The sequence below is a fragment of the Neophocaena asiaeorientalis genome, unplaced genomic scaffold (genome assembly GCF_003031525.2).
Source record: "Neophocaena asiaeorientalis asiaeorientalis breed wild unplaced genomic scaffold, Neophocaena_asiaeorientalis_V1.1 scaffold225, whole genome shotgun sequence".
In the NCBI taxonomy this organism is placed as follows: Eukaryota; Metazoa; Chordata; class Mammalia; order Artiodactyla; family Phocoenidae; genus Neophocaena; species Neophocaena asiaeorientalis.
This window is the reverse complement of record NW_020172364.1, coordinates 4,294,328-4,316,344: the sequence shown is the minus strand read 5'-3', so window position 1 is coordinate 4,316,344 and position 22,017 is coordinate 4,294,328. Positions and strand designations below refer to the sequence as shown.

The 22,017-nt window shown below is 36.1% G+C and overlaps 1 protein-coding gene across 1 annotated transcript in view; it reads right to left on the bottom strand.

Annotated features, from left to right (window-relative positions):
* Positions 1-21,534, bottom strand: part of MAP3K13 (mitogen-activated protein kinase kinase kinase 13) — a 161,613-nt gene extending 140,079 nt beyond the window's left edge. The window contains exons 1-2 of the mRNA XM_024768525.1: positions 21,371-21,534; positions 19,294-19,420 (exon numbers count right to left, since the gene is read on the bottom strand). The gene's annotated coding sequence lies outside the window, so the exon portion shown is untranslated. The remainder of the gene's footprint in view (positions 1-19,293; positions 19,421-21,370) is intronic.
* Between the last annotated feature and the right edge of the window lie 483 nt (positions 21,535-22,017).

The following is a 22,017-nucleotide window of genomic DNA, read 5'->3' as shown; positions in this document are numbered from 1 at the left end:
TGTTCTAATGTGTAATATATTGATCAGTTATGAAAAAGATCCCATTTGGCCACATATTTCATATACTGAGGTATAACTGTATTTTTACTAATTGTATTATATCTCTTGGAAAGGTGCACTCATTTGCATTCATTCGACAAACATTTACTAGGCACCTACTACGTGCTTAAGAATGAGTGCTTGGGGCTTCCCTGGTGGCGCAGTGGTTGAGAGGCGCAGCCTATCATCACAGATAAGTGGTTTAAAAAAAAAAATGTTTCTAATACTACATTATGAATATAACAGTAATATTCTATGTCATAAAAATTTTATAATGATTCATTCATTAGTGTATAGGTTGGGCTACCATGAAGCAATCGTATTGATTACATTAGGCTTCCATAAAGCAGTCATAGTGCTGCTTCTTCGTTATCAATACATGAATTGTTATATCTGTATAAATATGAATTTCTTTTTCACATTATCTTTTCATTTTTGATGTCCAGGGTTAGTAATATAGATAACATCTACCATGTTTTGTATCATATAAGACAATATTGATGTAGGTACTGACAGATGATTCATCTGTAAATGTACGGTATTGATAAATACAGTACAGTACTGTACCTATATTTTCTCTTCCTCATGATTTCCTTAATAACATTTTCTTTTCTCTAGCTTACTTTACTGTAAGAATACAGCATATAATACATATAATATACAAAATATGTGTTAACTGACTGTTTATGTTATAGGTAAGGCATCCTGTTAACAATAGGCTATTAGTAGTTAAGTTTTGGGGGAGTCAAAAGTTATACGTGGATTTTTGATTGTGTGGGGTTTGGTGTTCCGAGCCCCCATGTTATTCAAGGGTCAGCTGCACTATTTTTCATTTTTATGAAAATACGTAAGATCCTTTTGAAACTTATTTTATTCAACATTGTTTTTTGAGATTGATCCATGTTGACACAAGCAGGTCTATAATGCACTGATGAATTTTATTACAATGAATGAACAGTCAGCAAAGTTCATTCATCCATTTTCCTCTTAATAGAACTTTAGAGAAAAGCTATTTACTTTTTTTTTCTTTTAAAATAGTGATGCGGGCTTCCCTGGTGGTGCAGTGGTTGAGAGTCCGCCTGCCGATGCAGGGGACACGGGTTCGTGCCCCGGTCGGGGAGGATCCCACATGCCGCGGAGTGGCTGGGCCCGTGAGCCATGGCCGCTGAGCCTGCGCGTCCGGAGCCTGTGCTCCGCAACGGGAGAGGCCACAACAGTGAGAGGCCCATGTACCGCAAAAAAAAAAAAAAAAAAGTGATGCAATTAATATTTTAATAGATTATTTCAGCAATATGAAGAAAATGTGTCTAGATCTCTCCTTTCCCCTATTCTTCCCTCCTTTCTCTTTCTCTCAATTTCAACCAAAAAGCACACAAATTATTTCAAAACACCTGAATGAGAAGGAAAGGAGAGTCCAAACAATAACTAAAGAGAACCTTGATGGGCTTGAAGACCTCCCTGGGCTGCCAAGAAAATGAGCAAAGATGTCTCTGGGGCTCACAGCAGACACATGGGATTGCAAGACTAACATTCTCAAAGGAGGGAGGAAACAAAGAGTACTACTATTTGGAGTAGAAATATCCCTAGTCCATTCTAAAATAGGAGAAAATCCTAAGGTACTAGCCAGATCAAAGTTCCACTCGTTTGAGCTCTTTAGAGACACAAAACAGGTTGATGCAAAACACCTTCTGATAACTCCCAGGAAGTTGTCTTGTTCCACTGAGAACAGGGGAGAGCACAGACACTAGTTCTAGCACCAGAAAACCAGCAATACTACAGACCAACACCAGAGGGAGGAAAAGATTACAAACTCCGGAAAAAGAAACTAATTGGGAAGATACATACATACAAGCTCAGAGAAGATGCCTCTTCATACAATGTTTGAGAGGCTCCCAGAATCTTTAGTAGAGCTGATTGGTGAAGGTCTTCCCCTTATGAAGCCGGTCTAAAGAACTGGGAGAGGTAGCGGTTTTTTTCAAATGTGCAAATCCCAGCAAAAAATAACAAGGGATATGAAGAAATGGGGAAACATAGCTCAGTCAAAGAAACAAAATAAATCTCCAGAAACTGACTCTAAGGAAATGGAGGTTCATGAATTACCTGACAAAGAATGAAGACAGTCATCTTAAAGATGCTTAATGTGCTGTGTTCAAGAGAACACAGACAACTAAAGAAAATCAGGAAAATGATGCACGAACAAAATGAGACTATCAACAAAGATAAAGTGTAAAAAAGAAACAAACAACTTCTGGTGAAGAATACAAATGGGAAAATTCATAAATATGTGGAAATTAAACAACACATCACAAACAACCAATGCATTAAAGAAGAAAACACATGGGAAATTAGAAAATATCTTGAGACAAATGAAAATGAAAACACAACATATCAAAACTTATGGGATGCAGTGAAGGCAGTACTAAGAGGGGAGTTTGTAGTGGTAAATGCCTACACTAAAAAAAGAAGAGAGATCTCAAATCAACAAGCTAATTTTATATCTCAAAGAACTAGAAAAAGAAGAACAAACTAAACTCAATTAGCAGAAGAAAGGAAATAACAAATATTAGTGCAGCATTAAAAAAATAGAGACTAGAAAAAAAAATCAATGAACCTAATAGCTGGTTTTTTGTAAAGATCAACAACATTGACAACTCTTACTTAGACTAAGAAAAAAAAGACTCAAATAACAAAAATATGACATGAAAGAACAGACATTACAACTGAAACCACAAAAACAAAAAGAATCCAAAGAGTCTGCTATGAACAATTATACATCAACATATTGGATAATCTAGAAGAAATAGATATTTTTCTAGAAATATACAACATACCAAGACTGAAGCATGAAGAAACAGAAAATCTGAACAGACCTACAACTAGTAAGGAGATTGAATCACAAATCATAAACCCCCTGACAGAGAAAAGCCCAGAACCAGATGGCTTCCCTGGAGAATTTTACCAAACATTTAAAGAAGAATTAACACCAATCCTTCTCAAACTCTTCCAAAAAACTGAAGAGGAGGGAACACTTCCAAACTCATTTTATGAGGCCAGCATTACCTTGATACTACTGATTAAATGAGATGAAGATACTACAAGAAAACTACAGACCAATATCCCTGATGAATACTGCTGTAAAAATCCTCAACATAATACCAGCAAACCAAATTCAACAACACATTAAAAGGATTATACACCATGACCAAGTGGGATTTATTCCTGGAATGCAAAGACGGTTCAACATATAAAAATCAATTGATGTAATACACCTCATTAACAGAATTAAGAACAAAATCCACGTGATCATTTCAATTGATGCAGAAAAAGCATTTGACAAAATTAAAACCTTTTCATGATAAAAAAAAAAGTCCAAAAAATTAGAAGGAAATCATCTCAACATAGTAACGGCCATATATAAAAAGTCTACAGCTCCACAGACATAGAAAACAAACTTATGGTTACCAAAGGGGAAGTGGTGGTGGGGGGGGATAAATTAGGAGTTTGGGATTAACATATACATACTACTATATCTAAAATAAGACCTACTGTGTAGCACAGGGAACTATACTCAATATTTTTTAATAACCTATTAGGGAAAAGAATCTGAAAAAGAACATACATATATATATATATATATATATTTGAATCATTTTGCTGTACACCTGAAAACAACACAACATTGTAAATCAACTATACTTCAATTAAAAAAAAAAAGGCCACAGCTAACACATAGTCAGTGGTGAAAACTGAAAGCTTTCCCTTTACGATCAGAAACAAGGCAAGGATGCCCACTCTTGCCATTTCTGTTCAACATAGTGCTGGAAGTCCTCATCAGAGCAGTTAGGTAAGAAAAAGAAATAAAATGTATCTAAATTGGAAAGGAAGAAGTAAAATTATCCCTGTTCACAGAAAACATGATCTTATATGTAGAAAACACTACAGACTCCACAAAAAACCCCCGACTAGAACTAATAAATGAACCCAGTGAAGTTGCAGAATACAAAATCAACACATAAAAATCACTAACAATGAACAATCTAAAAAGGAAATTAAACAATCTGATTTACAGTAGCATCTAAAAGAATAAAACACTTAGGAACAAATTTAATGAGGCAAAAGACTTATACACTGAAAACTGCAAAACATTGCTGAAAGAAATTAAAGAAGACACAAGTAAGTGGAAAGACATCCTGTGTTCAGGGAGTGGAAGATTTAATATTGTTAAGGTGTCCATACTGCCCACAACAATCTACAAATTAATATAACACCTATCAAAATTCCAATGGCATTTTTTTTGCAGAAATAGAAAAAAAATCCTAAAATTCATATGGAATCTCAAAGGACCCTGAATAATCAAAATAATCTTGGAAAAGAAAATCAAAGCTGAAGGCCTCACACTTCCTGACTTCAAAACACATTACAAAGCTACATTATTCAAAATAGTATGGTACTGGCATAACGACAGACATAGAGACCAATGGAACAAAATAGAAAACTGAGAAATAAACACTCACTATGATCAAATTATCTTCAACAAGGGAGCCAAGGCTAAACAGTGGTTAAAGATAGCCTCTTCAACCAACAGTATAGGGAAAACTGGATATCCATATGCAAAAGAATGCAGCTGGACCCTTAACCTTATACCATATATAAATATTAACTCAAAATGGATTAAATACCTAAACATAAGACCTAAAACTATAAAACTTATAGAAAAAAAACAAAAGAAAACGTCATGACATTTGATTTGGCAATGATTTTCTGGATATGACACCAAAAGCACAGGCAACAGAAGCAAACAGACAAAATAAGACTACATCAAACTTAAAAACTTCTGCGTAGCAAAGGAAACAATCAACAGAGTGAAAAGGCAACCTACAGAATGGGAGAAAATATTTGCAAACCACATATCTGATAAGGGGTTAATATCCAGAATATATAAAGAATTCCTACAACAAAATAATCCAATTAAAAAATGGGCAAAGGGTTTGAATAGACATTTCTCCAAAGAAGATATACAAATGGCCAATAAGCATATGAAAAGATACTCAAATTTACTATCAGTGAAATGCAAATCAGAACGAAATATTACCTCACATCGGTTAGGATGGACACTATCCCCCTTGCCAAAAAAAAAAAATCCCAAAAGCCAAAACCCCAAAACCCCCCAAAGAGAAAATATCAGGTGTTAGTATGTGGAGAAACTGGAACCCATGTGCGTTATTAGTGGGAGTGATGTAAAATAGTACCACCACTCTGGAAAACAGTATGGAAGTGCCTCATAAAATTAAATATAGAACTACCACATGATCCAGCAATCCCACTTCTGGGTGTATAGCCAGAAGAATAGAAAACAGGATCTTGAAGGGATATTTGCACTTCCATGTTCATTGCAATATTATTCACATTAGCCAAGAGGGGGAAGGAAGCTAAATGTCCATCAATAGATAAATGGGTATGGAAAATGTGGTATATACATACAATGGAATATTATTCAGCCTTTTAAAAAGAAGGAAATACTGTCATATGCTACAACGTGCATAAATCTGGAGGACACTGTACTAGTGAAATAAGCCAGTTCACCAAAAAATAAATACAGGATGATTCCACTTATATGAGGTATCTAGAGTAGTAAAACTCTTAGAAGCATAAAGTAGAATGGAGTTGCCAGGGGTTGGGGGAAGAAGAAAAGAGGAGTTGTTCAATGGGTACAGGGTTTCAGTTTTGCAAGATGAAAAAGTTCTGGAGATGTGCTGCACAGTGTGCATATAGGTAACACTACTGTACACTTTAAACGGTTAAGATGTTGTGTGGGGGGCAACAGAGACACAGATACACATAAGGAAGACAACCATGTGAAGATGGAGGCGGAGATTAGAGCTATGCTGTCACAAAGCAAGCAACACCAAGAACTGTCAGCAAATACCAGAAGTTAAGAGAAAGGCATGGAAATAAACTATACTTCAATATAAAATAAAATTTAAAAAATAATAAAAATATCCAGTATCGATTTTTAAAAAAGAGAGAGAGAAAGGGATGGAGCAGATTCTTCCCTAGATTCTTCAGAGAGAGCATGGCCCTTCCAACTCCTCAATTTTGGACTTCTAGCATCCAGAACTGTGATAGAATTGCTGGTGTTTTAACTCATTCTAGTTAGTGGCACTTATTGTTTTGGTAGTCTAAGGAAATTAATACAAGGGACCCATAGAAAAGAGCTTGAAGTGAGTGCAGACTCCCCTGTGTCTGGGGTTCCCAGTTATTCTGAACTGTTATTCTAGCCCCATATTCAGACTTCAAGAATTCATTAAAATTTTAGCTGTTCTCTTCTTATCCCCGTTTATGGTGGTTGCTGTTTCCTCCCATGCTCTGCCAAAGGCAAAACGGTTCCTGTGTTCCATCTCTTCTCAGAAGGGCTTGTCTTTGGAATTTCAGTTCACCTGATTGCCTTGTGAACTCAACTCTCTCATGGGCTCAAGAAAAGTTATGACTTTGTGGATTATCAGGCTTTTTCTCACATTAGAGTGGGAGAAATGTTCTCTTGCAGCTTTCTACATCTTAAACAGAAGCAAAACTCTCCTCCTATAGTTAATATGAACTTTTTTAGATTTAAGAGATTTTAAATTTTTGTATACACTACAAATGGTTTTTTATCTAAAATCATGTCCAGAAAGCACTTTGCTTTTTTTGCTCTGTTTATTAATACTTTTAATTTTTGGCATAAATTATGTGTACTAAGAAAATGTTATCACTTTGATATTCAATGCCTGTTAAACTATATCTAAACAACTTGATTTCACAAATCTTTATCTTGGTATTTGTTTCCATTTTTGTCTTCATTCTATATATGAATGTGCAATACATATACTAGTGCTTTCTCCTCTGAATTGGATCCATGCTAATTCCTGATTCATGGTTTAGGTTTTCGTTTTTCAAAATAGTCCTTTTAATACTGATGTATCTAATTTTGGTTTTCAATCTTGCTACTTATATTTTGATCTGTCTGTACTAATACCACATGGTTACAAGGGCAGTTGTATTATATAGCACATAAAACTTTGGAAGTCAGTCTTTTCTTCTCGCGCTTTCTTCAGTGATTTTTTTTTTTTTTTTTTGCCTCTCACTGCTGTGGCCTCTCCCGTTGCGGAGCACAGGCTCCGGACGCGCAGGCTCAGCGGCCATGGCTCACGGGCCCAGCCGCTCCACGGCATATGGGATCTTCCCGGACCGGGGCACGAACCCGTGTCCCCTGCATCGGCAGGCGGACTCCCAATCACTGCGCCACCAGGGAAGCCCCTTCAGTGATTTTTTAATTTATATGTGCTCTCTAATTTTCTCCAATTAAACTAGCTACCATTTTAAATACATCTATTTTTACATACTATGTCAAGTTCAGAAAAAGATACTACCACTCTATTGACTATATTTACCTTACCCATTCAAAAGTAACTTTTTTTTTTTTTTTTTTTTTTGCGGTATGCGGGCCTCTCACTGTTGTGGCCTCTCCCATTGCTGAGCACAGGCTCCGGACGCGCAGGCTCAGCGGCCATGGCTCACGGGCCCAGCCGCTCCACGGCATGTGGGGTCTTCCCAGACCAGGGCACGAACCCGTGTCCCCTGCATCGGCAGGCGGACTCTCAACCACTGCGCCACCAGCGAAGCCCTGAAAGCATTATTTCTTAATTGCACATTGACAGCATACCTGAAAATATGAAGTGTTTGATAAATAGTAATCAAATGAGTATAAATATATACTGACATTTTGAGACAGTCTCAGCTTAAATGGGATTTTTCCCATTATGTCAAAACTACTTTGATTTCTGTATAAATAAAACCTTTAATTATTTTATATTCAGCCACATTAAGACAAATAAACAATATTATATTCAACTAATTAAGCCACTTAAGCAATTCCATATATGACTCATTCATTCATTCATTCAACAAATATTTATTTAGTACGTTCTATGAGCCAGGCCCTGTTCTAGGCACTAGGGTTACAGCAGAGAACAAAAAAGACAAAGCAAATCACTCTGCTCTCATGCAGCTTACATTCTAGAGCTGGAAGAAAGAAATAGACAAGATAAATAAGGAAAATACATGGAATGTTATATAGTGAGAAGGAGAAAAAGAAAGCAAGAAAAGGGATTGAGAAGGATGTGTGTGGTGGCCAGGAGGGAGAGTTGGGAGTTAGGTAGTGAAGCTAGTGAAGATCTCACTGAGGAAGTGACCTCTGAGTCAAATCCTGAAGGAGGTGAGGGAAAGTACCACATGGTTTCTGCAAGATCATTCCAAGCACAGGGAACAGTACCAGCAAAATCCCTAAAACAGAGAGAAGGCTGAAGCAGGTTACCTGGTGAAGAGTAGTAGCAGATCAGGTCAAAGAAGTAAAGGGTTTTTATTAGTAAGATAGGAAGCTACTGGAGTTTTGAGCAGAGTGACTTTACTTCTGTTTAACAGGATCACTTTGGCTGCTGTGTTATTAGGTTGAAAGGGGCAAGGGTAGAAGAAAAAAGATAATAAGTTAGGAGGTAGTGGTAGAGGTGACTGGACTCTGCCTGTATGTTTAGGGTAGAGTCAACAGGACTTTCTAAAGGATCAGATGGTAGGTGTGAGAGAAACAGAGGAGTCAAGGATAACTCCAAGGCTGAGAAACAGGAATGATCTAATTGTCTGTTACCGAGATAAAAAAACTAAAAAGAAGTTTGATGGGAAGGAAGATTAGGTGTTCCATTTTGAACATGTTAAGTTTGAGATGAATGTTAGACATACAAATGGAAATGTTAAGTTGGCAGATGTATATATAAGTCTGGAGTTCAGAGGAGAGGTCCAAGCTAGAGATTAAAAATTTTTTAGTAATTACAGTATTAAAATTGTGAGAGTAGATAAGAGAAATGGGTCTAGGTAGAAAAGAGATAAGGTCCTAGGATTGAGCTTTAGGGCACTCCACTGTTTAGAGGTCAAGAAAATGAGAAGAAACCAACAAAGGAGACTAGAAGGAATAGTCAGAGAAGTAGGAGGAAAGCCTGAAGGGTGTGATATACTGGAGGCCGAGTAAAGAGAATGTGTCCAGGAAAAGATAAGTGATTATCTAGGTCAAGGCTGTACAATTATTTAATGACCACACATCCAACTTAGTACATATGTACAAATTTCTGAATTATCTTAATATTCTAACCTCTATATTCATTAATGATATTGGATAAAAATCTCATTGACAATCAGGATTTATTTACTAAACAGTACATAAAATATTACAATAGAATATATTAGCATACATGTGTATATGTATGAAGATATATTTTAAATTTATTTTTCAATCTAGAACAGCATTTCCTGAAACCCTATTCCAAGGGTTATTAAGATTTTATGAGCCAAAAAGAGTTCTGGCCACACATAGGTTTGGAAAATGCTTATTTGCATTATAAATTTCCAAAAAAATGTGACATTTTCCAAACTTATATCATTATAGAACCCTTTTGGTTTACGAAGTCTCTTTTAGCTGTATCAGCTATTCTGAGTAACACAGTTTGAGAAATAACAAGTTAAAAGCCTGAACAATTTTTTTCGTCCTCACTGTAGCAAAATTTGTGTCAGCAAAGTTGTTGGGGGATATTTTCTTGCTGCCACTTCAGCACTTTTAATGAAAACAAGAGCTCTCTGCTTCTATAACACTTATGCTAGAAGATATGATGACCTTTGCTTTATTTTTACACTGATAGTTCTGTCTGTTCTCAGGTTTTCTACTGTTACTCATCAAATGCCAAAATGAAGAGTTGCTTGATTTCTTTAAAAATAAAGTTCCATCAAATAAATAAAATGTGCAAAGCAAAATCAGTACATTTTAAATTAGAATAATGTATACTTATACACGGTTAGAAAAATGTATACTTATAGATTAAACATAACCCAATATGATCGATTAACCAGCAACATGTTATACATAAAGCTTTTGGTAAAATTACTTTCCCTTTATGCGAATTTTTTTTTTTTCCTTTATGCGAATTGTCCACCTTAATGGTTCTGTGGTGTTATTAGTTTCCCCATATTCTGACTTTGAAATATGTGGAACATAAATGATATTTTTAAAATCCATGTTTTCATCATTTCCCTAAAAGTCTAATGTTCATTTAGTTCCCATCCTTCAACCTGAAAAATGGGGCAGGGCAGAAGATGTGACTTCCAAAAGTACTGTTTATCTCCAGGTCAAAGATAGAAAGGAGAAAGGTACAAGCAAGAAAAAGTCAAATAGAAGCACATTTTGCCAGTGCAACACCACTTAGCTAAATATTCTCTCCTTTTGCCTCAAAATGCCAGCTTTGTTTAATGAAGCACGGCGAAGTTTACTGGAAGGTCTGCAGTCCACCCCCACTCACATCCCCCACTTTATCTCTGGCCTGCACTATCTCCACAGTTCTCAGTTTTGTTTTGTTTTCATTCATTTCATTTATTTGTTTTAAATGACAAAAAAAGACAAAACAGAATTCAGGAGGTATACTTCTCACGAACACAAACACATGTCTTGGGACTTCCCTGGCGGTCAAGGTGGTTAAGACTTCGCCTTCCAATGCAGGGGGTGCCAGTTAGATCCTTGGTCTGGGAGCTAAGATCCCACATGCCTCGCAGCCAAAACACAAGAACATGAAACAGAAGCAATATTGTAACAAGTGCAATAAAGACTAAAAAAATGGTCCACATCAAAAAAAAAAAATCTTAAAAAAAAAAGACATGTCTTACTGCATAATGTCCCATTTAACTTCATACGTACACAAGGTAGCTCTAATTTTGGTTACTATTGGGTTGGCCAAAAAGCTCATCTTATGGAAAAACCCAAACGAACTTTTTGGCCAACCCAATATATTGGTGAAAGATTTCTTGAAGTCTAATTCACCTACTTAACTCCCAATCCTCCACCCCAATTCAGTGCTTGACTGTATAAAAACTTCTTTTTTTCCCTAGTTTTATGGAGATATAATTGACATATAACCTTACATTAGTTTAAGGTATACAACACAATAATTTGATATATGCGTATATCACAAAAAGAAAAACCTAACTCTAAGCCTCCAATTATCTATCTTGAAAGGAAGCCACAACCACTGGAATCTCATACTACCTCATGAGTAGGAGAAATTAGAGTAATTGATGTCCTCGTTGGTATCTTTGACAGCAAACTTTCAAAAATATCAGATTACTAACTTTGAATCAACCTTGGAAATGTCCTAAACACAACAGAAGCAGAGGCTGACAGCTATGACTGTCATCTCTCAGACACAGCAGAAGCTTTATTATGGATAGACTGTCTACATTTTATACCAGTAGGAAATTTCCTAATACAGAAAGCAAGTTTTTTCTATAAGAGTAATCTCACAAGTTCTTATAGTTAAACCAAATAGGTTTTCTGGGTCCCTACAAAAGACTCAAATGTCTGTGACCTGTGCCACAGGACAAAGTTCATGATTCGAGTCCAATTATCATTTCTGAGCAAGCTAACTCTTTAACTAGTCAAACTTACAATCTGCCTTTAGTCACTATGGAGGCCCTTCTATACATTAACTTTACCCAGTTTAATGCTACTATTACATTCACTTTGTTTTCTTCTCTTTATATGTCTTCATCCCTTTGCACTATACGCATTTTTAGAAGCTACTTCAAATATTTAGAACAAAGCAAGCTATAAATAAATTTAATTAACTCATCTTTTAAAGTCACTTAAAAATATTAGGTCCCCATAATTCGGTTTATAGGACTCATTGTCCCAAATGTGCACCTCTGTGAATACAAGTTAAATTCATTCACCTAATAAATATGTTCTAAGCACTTACATGTGTCAGGCACTGTGCTAGGTGCTGGGAAAAAACACTGGTGAATAGGATGTCAGTCAGAGATAAGTACCATGGAGAAAAGTAAAGCAGAGAAGGGGAATAGGGATGCCATGGCGGGGGTGGGGTGAGGTTACAGTTTTAAATAAGATGTCAGAGAGAGCCTTACTGAGAAGGTGATATATCATGACCTGAAGGATCTGAAGATGAGGGATTAAACCACATAGATATCTGCCACATAGATATCTAACACAAGAGCATTCCAGGCAGAGAAGCAAAGTTTCTGAAGCAGAAGAAAGCTTTCTTTCTGAGGATCAGCTAGAAGGCCAGGGTGGTTGGGACTGTTAGGAGATGACAGAGAACTAAAACAATATTTACGTTTACCACGTGGGATGCATTGTGAAATTTTCTGTTCTATGTACTTTCGTTTAAAAAAAAAATGCTGGTTACAACTTAGTCAAGCACTAAAGAATTAGTTCTTCCCCAATGAATTGTAATGTGCAACCCTTGGAAGAAGAAGCCATTACCTATTGTTCATGGATACTGTAAAAGTCACCTATTCCTAACTAATGCTATCACCAAAACAGTGTTTAGGGAAGCAGTTGAATAAGTTAATGCCAGTGGCTTATTTAATCTTAAATCATTAAAGATAATTTAGGTACTCAGACTAAGATAAATTGGCATTTTCTCTTCTAGCGACCATCAAACTCCCAGTTATGCTAACTATATTCTCTGGAACCTATCTCCACTGAGTCCTCAAACAATGCTAAACTAAGCAGGAGTTTTTTGTTTTTATTAGTCCAGAAATATAAAAGTAAAATTAAAAAAATGTAAAGGGAAAACATTTAATACCATCTTTCTACTAGTATGAGGTTAAACCAACCTTAAATGCTATAACAGTCTGGGTGTGAGAGTAGATGGTATTAGAATATTAAATAAAATACCCTTAGGGCCTATAGGTTTTCTCTGTGCTATGAACTAAAGAATAGTTCATTAATTAGACCAAAGTCAAACTGATATTAACCGTTCATTCCTTTGTCACAAGTAGCTGTATGAAGTGAAAAGAAACATTGAGTCTCCTTAGAATCCAAATGCATGGAAAGGGATTAATACTGAAATGATACTCCTAGATCAGCGACTGCAACTCAAAGGGAAAAATGCGTTTTATTTAATGACCAAGTACACAAATACAGACACATACATTTATATATATGTATACCTATGTGTGTGTATATATATATGACTAAAACAATATTTACTCTTACCATTTGGGATGAATTGTAAAATTTTCTGTTCTATGTACTTCCATTAAAAAAAAAAATGCTGGTCGCAACTTAGTAAACAAATTTTGCAAACCAGGTGTATGTTATAACATATAACTGCTCTATAGCATTATCAATGCTAGCTTATAATTTTAGGGAAATTTATAGTCTTCCTCCCTCTTAGAATTAGCCCACTGGAGTATTCTATGTACTCAAAGAAAACAAAAATTAACATAGCCTTGCTACCATGTATCCAGCCTGGACAGGTACATGCTTTCATTCTACTTAAATCACCTACCTTCCTAGGCCCAAGAGCTGAGAGAATAAGAACCATTAACTTTTAGGTTGAGGGTTCTTTTCCCTAAACCATGTAGCCTCTGAGAGCATAATCTGACCTTAAATATTTTTACCACTTCATCCTCATTTTCTTAGTGTTGACTGAAGTTTTTATAAGATACAACAAAAGACCTGATTCTAAACTTATCATGCCAAGTTTACCCTTCTCTACCAATGAAAACTTATGGCCACAGGACATACATTCTTTTGGAAAGCACTGATTTCTTGGCTGTAGTCTAAAGGGACATAAGCAATATGAAAGACCCTAAAGGCCAAGGAAATTGAAATCAGAGAAAAGGATATAAAATGGAATGTATTAATGGATTTTAGTCCCTTTAAGCTTTTATTTTTGTGAGAGGGTTCAAAGGAGAGCTTAATACAGATGACACTTGAGGCTTTTGAAGAGGATCTAAGTCTTGATGAAGTTATTCAAACTCAAATCTTGAATGCATAATCATGGTAGGCCAGAGGGTCTTCAAAAAGTTGTACTGGATGCTTTAAAACAAAACACAAAAAAATTCTACTAGCAAGTCTAATAAAAGTTTTTAAGGGTTTTGAAAAGCTATAACTCTTTGATCAGTAATTAATCAGATCACTAGATATGATGCTGAAAGAACAAAAGAAATAAGAAAAGGAAAGAAAAATTTTAAAAAGACATAGTGTACAGAATGGCTAAATATGTTCATTGGTTTATCACTTTGATTAACATTCTTCACTTCAAATTGCAACTGAATTTAAAGTTCTTACAGAACCACCATGGGCTGTAGTCAGATAAAATGATCTAATGATAATTTCCGGAATCTCTTTCACTGCTATTCATGATATTTTATTGTCTTAAAGGGCTTTTGATTTTTGAAAGCATGGCCAAATTATTTGTTGGATGAGACAGCATAAAATGAAGTTGATTTTGTGGGGTAGAGAAAGAAGCTAAATTAGGAATATCATGGTTTGAAAATATTTAAACAGGGAGAAAAATTAACAAAGCCTTAGAATGGAAAAATTCAGACCACTTTGCAAGCTCAAATGAAAAATATACAGTAAATCTCACTGACTATTTATGCTCATTCTAACTTGTTTCTTTTACTTTACCTGCTCCCATAAACCTGCTTTTTTTCCAAGAAAAAATTAAGCTTTTAAAAATAAATAATAATAATAGCAATTTATATTTACTGAGTCTATATTTTGTGCCAGGCACTACTCTAAGCACTTTAGGTAGATTAATTCATTCATCCTCAAAACAAGCCCATGAATTAGATATTACTATTATCCCCAATTTACACATGAAGAAACCAAGGCACAGAGAAGTTAAACAATTTCAGGTAGTTTACCTCGCTAGTAAAGAGTGGAGTCAGGATTCAAACTCAGGCCCTCCAGCTCCACAGCACCAAACTACACCCACTAGTCTACAAAACTGCTTTCATTACACAAAATTTTCCAGAACTAGGGCTTTCTTTAAATCAGCATTGTGCTATGTCACAATCGTTCACTGCATATTCTGATTAGAAAGTGTAGTGATTAATTTAAGTTTCCCAACAGTAGTAATGTAGAACCAGTTTCAGATGTCACTACTCAGGAGTGACATCCTATAGGAATATCAAAGCAGTTTAAAAATAAAGCATGCCACTTAAATATTAATAGTGGTAGAGGATTATAGGTGACTTTACTCCTTTTGGGGGGATATACACATATATTTTTTTCTATATCCTATTTTTTGTAAAGTGGACATGGATTACTTATACAATTTTTTAAAAAGGTTTTTTAAGCATGTGATCACCATTATTTGCATTAATATATACAATAAACTTATTAGATAAGTTTGTTTTTGCTCTATTTGAAGAGAAAAAAAATTCAAGGTAGAGTAGGCTTTATGGTAATAATGAAATAATAATAGCTATTATTTAATTAACACCTAATATAGGCAAATCTTTTACATACTCTTCAGTAAATTCCTATTTTATAGATAAAGAGATTGAGGCTTAGGATGAATAATAAACTTAATTAATAGAACAGCTAGGAGATATTGGAGCCCAGATTCAAATCTGTGTTTACTGTTCTAGAGTCCTTGCTCTTTCCACTGTACAATGCATGCACCCTCTCCAAATGCCAAAATAATGTCTTTCGTTATAAAACACACGGAAGAAATCTTTCTAAAATTTAGGTATTCTTAAATAGAAAATACTGAACATAAATTATTTAAGTTCAGTCAGGGTTATCATTTTGAATATCCATGACCACAGAGGTGTTCTCGTCTAATCAAAAGAGCTCCAGGTGCTACAATTTTAAAATTAGTTGGTCGGCTTTCTGACTTCCTTCTTGTCCATATTTGTCAATGTGCCTGCCTCTAATAAGAGCACTTAGCCCACTCAGATTTGTTGCTTCTAGTACACTGTGGAGTTAGATACCAGTTAATTAAGCATGTTAGAACTGTGTCTAAATGTAAATAAACCGAGTAAGGACCTGAGAAAGGCATATAGATTTTGTGTCTTATAATTTGAGAGCTCAGGTAGTTTTATTTCCTGGTTATGAGTAACCTGAAGCTGGTGGGTGAATGACCGGTAGATAAGTTACCTCTCAGTATTTAAATACAGGGATAACAGAATGTATACACATACTATAATAAACCACTTTATTGCACTATAATTTTTTTTTCAGATTTAAAAGATACCTTAATAATAATCTGGTACAATCTCCCATACAATGAGAAATACCCTCTACAACATTTCCAATGCTCAAACTCTGCTTAAGTGACCCTAATGACTTGGAGTTCACTGCCTCTTGACACAATCTGCTCCACTGTTGACTAGTTCTATCTATAACTTCTCTCATTTAGAACTAATTTTGGCCTCAAATACCAGAGAACAAGTATACTTCCTATGGAGTTTCTCCAACTCTTCCAAAGTCTTCTATTTTCTGAACAAAGTAGTCCCAGTGCCCTCAACCTAGAACATCGCAGTTGTCCTTTTATATAATTACAAAATTGATTAAAAACAATTCTCTTGTTCTTCAAGGTTTCTCTAATAATTAATATACAAAAACTGATTGTTTTGTAGGTAATGGGTCTAGTTAATCCATCTTGGTCATACACAATTGGAATGCTAAGAAAAACTTAGGGACCTAGCTCAATTCCAAATGAACAGCAATAACCTTTTCAGTTCTTCCTTCTTTTCCCGCCACCCAAAACAATGTCACAAAACAGAATCTTAAAAAATACCCTTAACCATATCTTGCATGTTACTAGATTTTAACTTTCTCATTCTCAGGCTTTTGTCTACCTTCACATCACTTGGACCCTGTGAATGATCTTAAAACTTCCAAAATTTTTCAAGTTATTCTAACTATTATGAATTACCCCATAACAGGCCTAGCTCTGAGGCCTTAAACTTCTGATTTTTTTTTCTCTTGCATTAGCTGGATATCTTCCTCTGCAGAATTTGTAGTTTTCACATAAAATGTATGTGAAAAAAAAAATATATGTATTAAAAATATGTGAAATAATATATATACACATTTTAATATATACTGTATTATACATCTTTGTACATACACAAACACACAGGTATCTTCCCAATTCTATGTTCTCTACATATAACTTACATTCATCTATAAGTCACCTTTACCATATTCATCTTGACTTAGGAAAACACAGTCTACCCTTGGATTCAATTCATTGTTACCCATTCTCTTAGCAAGGATAAGAAGTCCCACTCTAGGCATCCTGCCCCCTGGTTTCCTCCTGGTGGCCAGTAGTGATTAGTCCCACAGATCTCAAGAAGCAAAACATCACTTAATAGAAATGATTACATGCAAAACAGTCTGCCAAAGTGTGGTATAAAACACCTGGCATACCATAACCTGTTCTATTCCATTAATCATGACTCAGCCCCTAGATTAGTGACCTTCATTTTGCTTTTAACAAGATACACATCACGTATTTTATATGATAGTAGTATCATATAGGTATGTATCTTACATAGCCTATTCTCAAGCAAGTTTCAAATAAAATCCCTCCACTAACAAAATGTAGATTATTATATCTTTAAATTTCTTGTATAACTCATTTTACTGACCTACTACTGTTATTCCAAATTTCCCCCATAACAGAGAGAACAAGCCATTCTTTGAAATGTCTTAGGCCAGTTCCAGACATCAACAACAAAGTGAAATAGTAACGATAAGATGTGTTTAAAGAGTAGAATCACTGAAGAGTAATTCAAATCAAATAAAGTCCATCCCATTCGGTAAAAAGGAGAGGTTCAGAAGAACCATGCCAATGCAACACAAACATAGCTTGCAAACAAAGGTAACAACATCCATATCACCTGGGAAGGTCAGCCACACAGTATGAATTGTGTATGAGCACTGAATTCAGCAACACTAAGCACCTAATTTATTCACAAATTCTTACTATGAATAAAAATCTAATGTCAAGGTTAAAAACCTATTAAAATATCACCAAACCTTTCATGCAGCTCTGAAATAAACTTAACTCACTTGTGCAACCCCACTCCCTCTGAACAGTGCAAATAATCATAAGGACAAAAGTCATAAGGAATAATAGTGGGCTCCCATAATTAGCCTAAAGCCTTGCTGTTTGTTTCTCAGTATTATAAAAATAAAAACATGTCCATAGTAAAAAAAAAAATCAATCCATCAGAAGGAGAATACAGAAAAAATATGAGTCTTCTTCCTACTCTAGATTTCTAGTTTCATTCCCTGGGGGTACCTATGTCAGTAGTTCCTTATATATATAGATTTGAAGAAATTTTACAAGTATATACAGAAATATATGCTTTTAAAAACACAAATGAAAACATACTATACATACCATTCTGCATTGTTTTTCTCAGTTAACAATGTATCTTAGAGATTTTTCCATATCTCCACCTACAGATCTACTTCATTCTAACAGCAGCAAATACTACATTATATGAAGGCATTTATTTAACCAGATATCTGTTGAGGGATGCTTAGGTTATTTCTAGTTTTTTTTTTTTTTTAAATAATATGGTGATGAATATCTTTAAATACAAATTTTTGTGTGCAAGTGCAAATATATCTGAAAGATGAATTCCTAGAAGCACAGTCTATTTTTAGAAGTGAACAAATTCTAAACAAGAAGCCAGTTTATCTATAGAGGAGACCAGGAAAAACTATAAGTTTAATAATTAGTGATTAAAAGGTGCCTAATATTATTGCCAAGTTAGAAGTTAAAAGTTTTGAAAATTAAAAACTCCTCAACTAGGAAAGATAAAATAGAAGAAAGAGAGAACTTTTACCCCTGGGACAGAAAGATAAAAGGCCTGGAGAATGAATCATCTAAGATATTTTTTAAAAGAACAAAGAAGAAAAAAATAAAAAAAGAAAATAGCATAAATAAGGTAGGATTAAAAAAAAAAAAGACATTTAGGGGCCTCTTTTCTTGCTTTAACCTAAGGCATAAAATAAAATTGGCTAGATTTGGGACAAATACTATTACAGAGCCAAACCTGGATGTGAGATGACCTAACGACTGCTTGAGGTCCCATACCTACAGGGTTGATATACTCCACCAGGCTCTAAAATGTTGAAAGGAGATCTCCCCCCCACCTCCCAAAGAAAACAGAGCAATAATCTTCCAGGAATAACATATCTTGTCAATCTCTTTAATTTCTGATCAATTTTACAGAGAAATAGTAACAATCGCCTCATATATACTGAACAAAGCTCAAACCTCTTTGGAAGGTCCAGATTAAAACATAATTTAAAGAGGTTCAGCCTATATTTTCAATCACAATCCCACAATTTTCTAGACCAATCCAGGGCTATTTCTCCCTAACATAAAACAGTTAAAAACTTACCTTTCCCAAAGTGCTAGGATTTGAATGCCAAAATACAATCTGATTCATGTTTTTGTCCATTAATGGTCCGTGGGTTTCTTTAAATGAAGTCCATGTTAGCGTCCACAGATCTCAGAGTTCTGCAAAACTGAAAACCTCAAGAATGTCAATGCACATACCCAAGTTACCACTTGGATACCAATTTACGATGAATATCAGTTATAATAATTATTATGAATATAGGCATTTAGATGTGCAAAATCAGTGGACATGACATTGAACAGCACATTGAGGTAGCAAAATTAGACTTTATGACATTAATATTAATACAAATCTAGAGGTACCAAATTTTTATGTATCCTAAAAGTGGCACCATAGTAAGAGCACACAAAGGTGGGGATGATTTGGATACCAACAGTTTCCAGAAATTGGGAAACAAGGTTTAAAGGCAGGCAAACTTTTAAAAATTAGATGTCTTCAACAAGGTATTCACATGCCTACTTTTAGTTTTTTCCAACCTATTTTTAAGAACAGCTTAGATTGTTAAATCTAAAAATGCTTACTAGTTTCTTCTTTGTAAAGCAAACAAACAAAAAGCCTTAAATTCAGGTTTTCCTACTCCGTTATATCCAATCTAATAATAACATTCTAGAACCACTTAGGAGCTACTACCTCATTTGATAGCATGAAACCCATACGCATAATCACCTCCCTAGATCTAGATCAGTCACTGCATCTAGATAGTGATTCATGCCCAGATCTTACTACAAGCCTGATGTGTCACATGCACTTTTTGACAACCATTTGTCAACCAAAAAGAATCTGGTTACAATACTTGTTCTTTAGGTCTATGCCTACTATTGAGGCTACTATTCCATTCAAGACACCTAAAAGAAATACTTTACAAAGGAAACAATTTAACCTTCAGGGATTCATTCTTTTGGAAGCCTCCTACAACTGTTTGGAAGGAGTTAACCTTTTGTGTACCCACCAGGTGAAACCTCTGACTGGATTTTTATAGATTACTATTTTCATCTTTGTTATGAAATACTTCTCACAGCTCAAATGTAAAAATACCTCAATTTAAGGAAGAAAACATTACGAAAAACAAAGCAAGTTCATATTACTGAAAAGAAAGCACTTAGAACACTAATTAGAAGCTCAGTGCTACAACTGCAGCTTATCATTTGATGGCCAACTCCTGTCTGGTATCATTCACCTGGAAGTTATTCCCAGAAAAGTAAAGGAACCTGAAAAAAGCCAAATTGATCGCCTTTCCTCTCTACCCACCCCAGAGAAAAATATTAAGACACATTTCTAAATTTCAATAACTACAAAACAATAACAACAATATCCCGAATCTCTACTGCACTGACATCCTCAAAACCACTGATTAGCAAACTAAGCTGGCATCACTTCTACATTCACAAGTAGGAGCACTGAAGTTCAGAAGTTCCCCTAGCTGATCCAGAATTGCGTTCGTGCGTTCATTAATTCATTCATTTGACAGCATCTAAAGATGCCTAATAGTGGCAAAGCACTGCCCTGGATTAAGAGATGAAAAGACGATGTCGCTGTCCCCTACTAGCAGAACAGGACGGGGGACGGAGTAGGAGGGAAATGAACTCTAGGTCAGCTCATCTCAGTGCCCAGGTTCCATCTCTTCACCCCCGAGCGTCAACACTCATGAGCCTGTGACCCCCAGCCATGACCGATTCCTAGAAGACTCAGCCTGTATTTCCTCAACGACCTCGGCCCTCACGACCCCGTTCCCAAAGTTCCTCGTATCCCTGTCTCTCCAGGGAGTCCCACGCCAGGAAGCCTTTCCTCCAGACCCCACCTCATGCGAGATCCACGTTTCCCCGCCCGAGCTTGGAGCTTCTAACAATCTGAGCCCCCAACCCCAACTTTCACCCTTGCCCCGGTCCAGGTTCGGCCCGCAGGTTACCTGCCTGGGATCCGTGGTTCCAGGATGACCACGGACGCCCCGCCCCGCCCATCGCGACGCCCTCCACAACCAGGTACCGCCTCCAGGGCGTAACTTCCGGGTGTCGCGTCCGGCCCGAACTCCTCCCGGCCCCGCAGTCGCGCTAAGCACCTGACGCCGCTAGTTGACGCCACTTCCGGCCTGTTCCTCGGTTCCCTTGGGTTCCAGGCGCTCTCCCATCCTTGTTTACGCGGTTTTTTCTGCTTGCTTTCCTAAACTCCGGCTATGTAGCCCAGCCTGGAGAAGAGCATTTTTTTTGTTTTTCAAACTTCTTTGCCAACTTCTGCAGCCTTCCCTTAGACGATCACTTCCTTCTGCTCCTTCTGTACTTTGAACTCATCACTGTTCTCTGGACTCGTCAGGCCGCTCGGAGAATCACAAGGTTTTCTCAATGTTGCTCAAGTGATGCTGCCTCTCACTTGTAACGGTATTACCTAGGCAAGTTACTTAACCTCTCGGTGTCCGTTTCCTCAAGCGTGAAACAGACAATATTAGTACCTAGAATATAAGGTTGGTGTGTGTATTACTTGAGATAATACATGGAAAGCGCTGGCATAGTGAAAGCATTCAATGAGTGTTTATTACAAACGCTCTCTGGTTTCCTGTTGGAACATGCAGATGGTAAAGGAGCTTGGAACCGATTTTCCTCTTATCCTCAGCTTTTAATTAAGTGATTAATTAATGATGCTTGGTACTTCTGAACTGTGAGCTCCTCCAGACAAAGATGGAATTTTGTATAAGAATCCGTTTTGACGCTC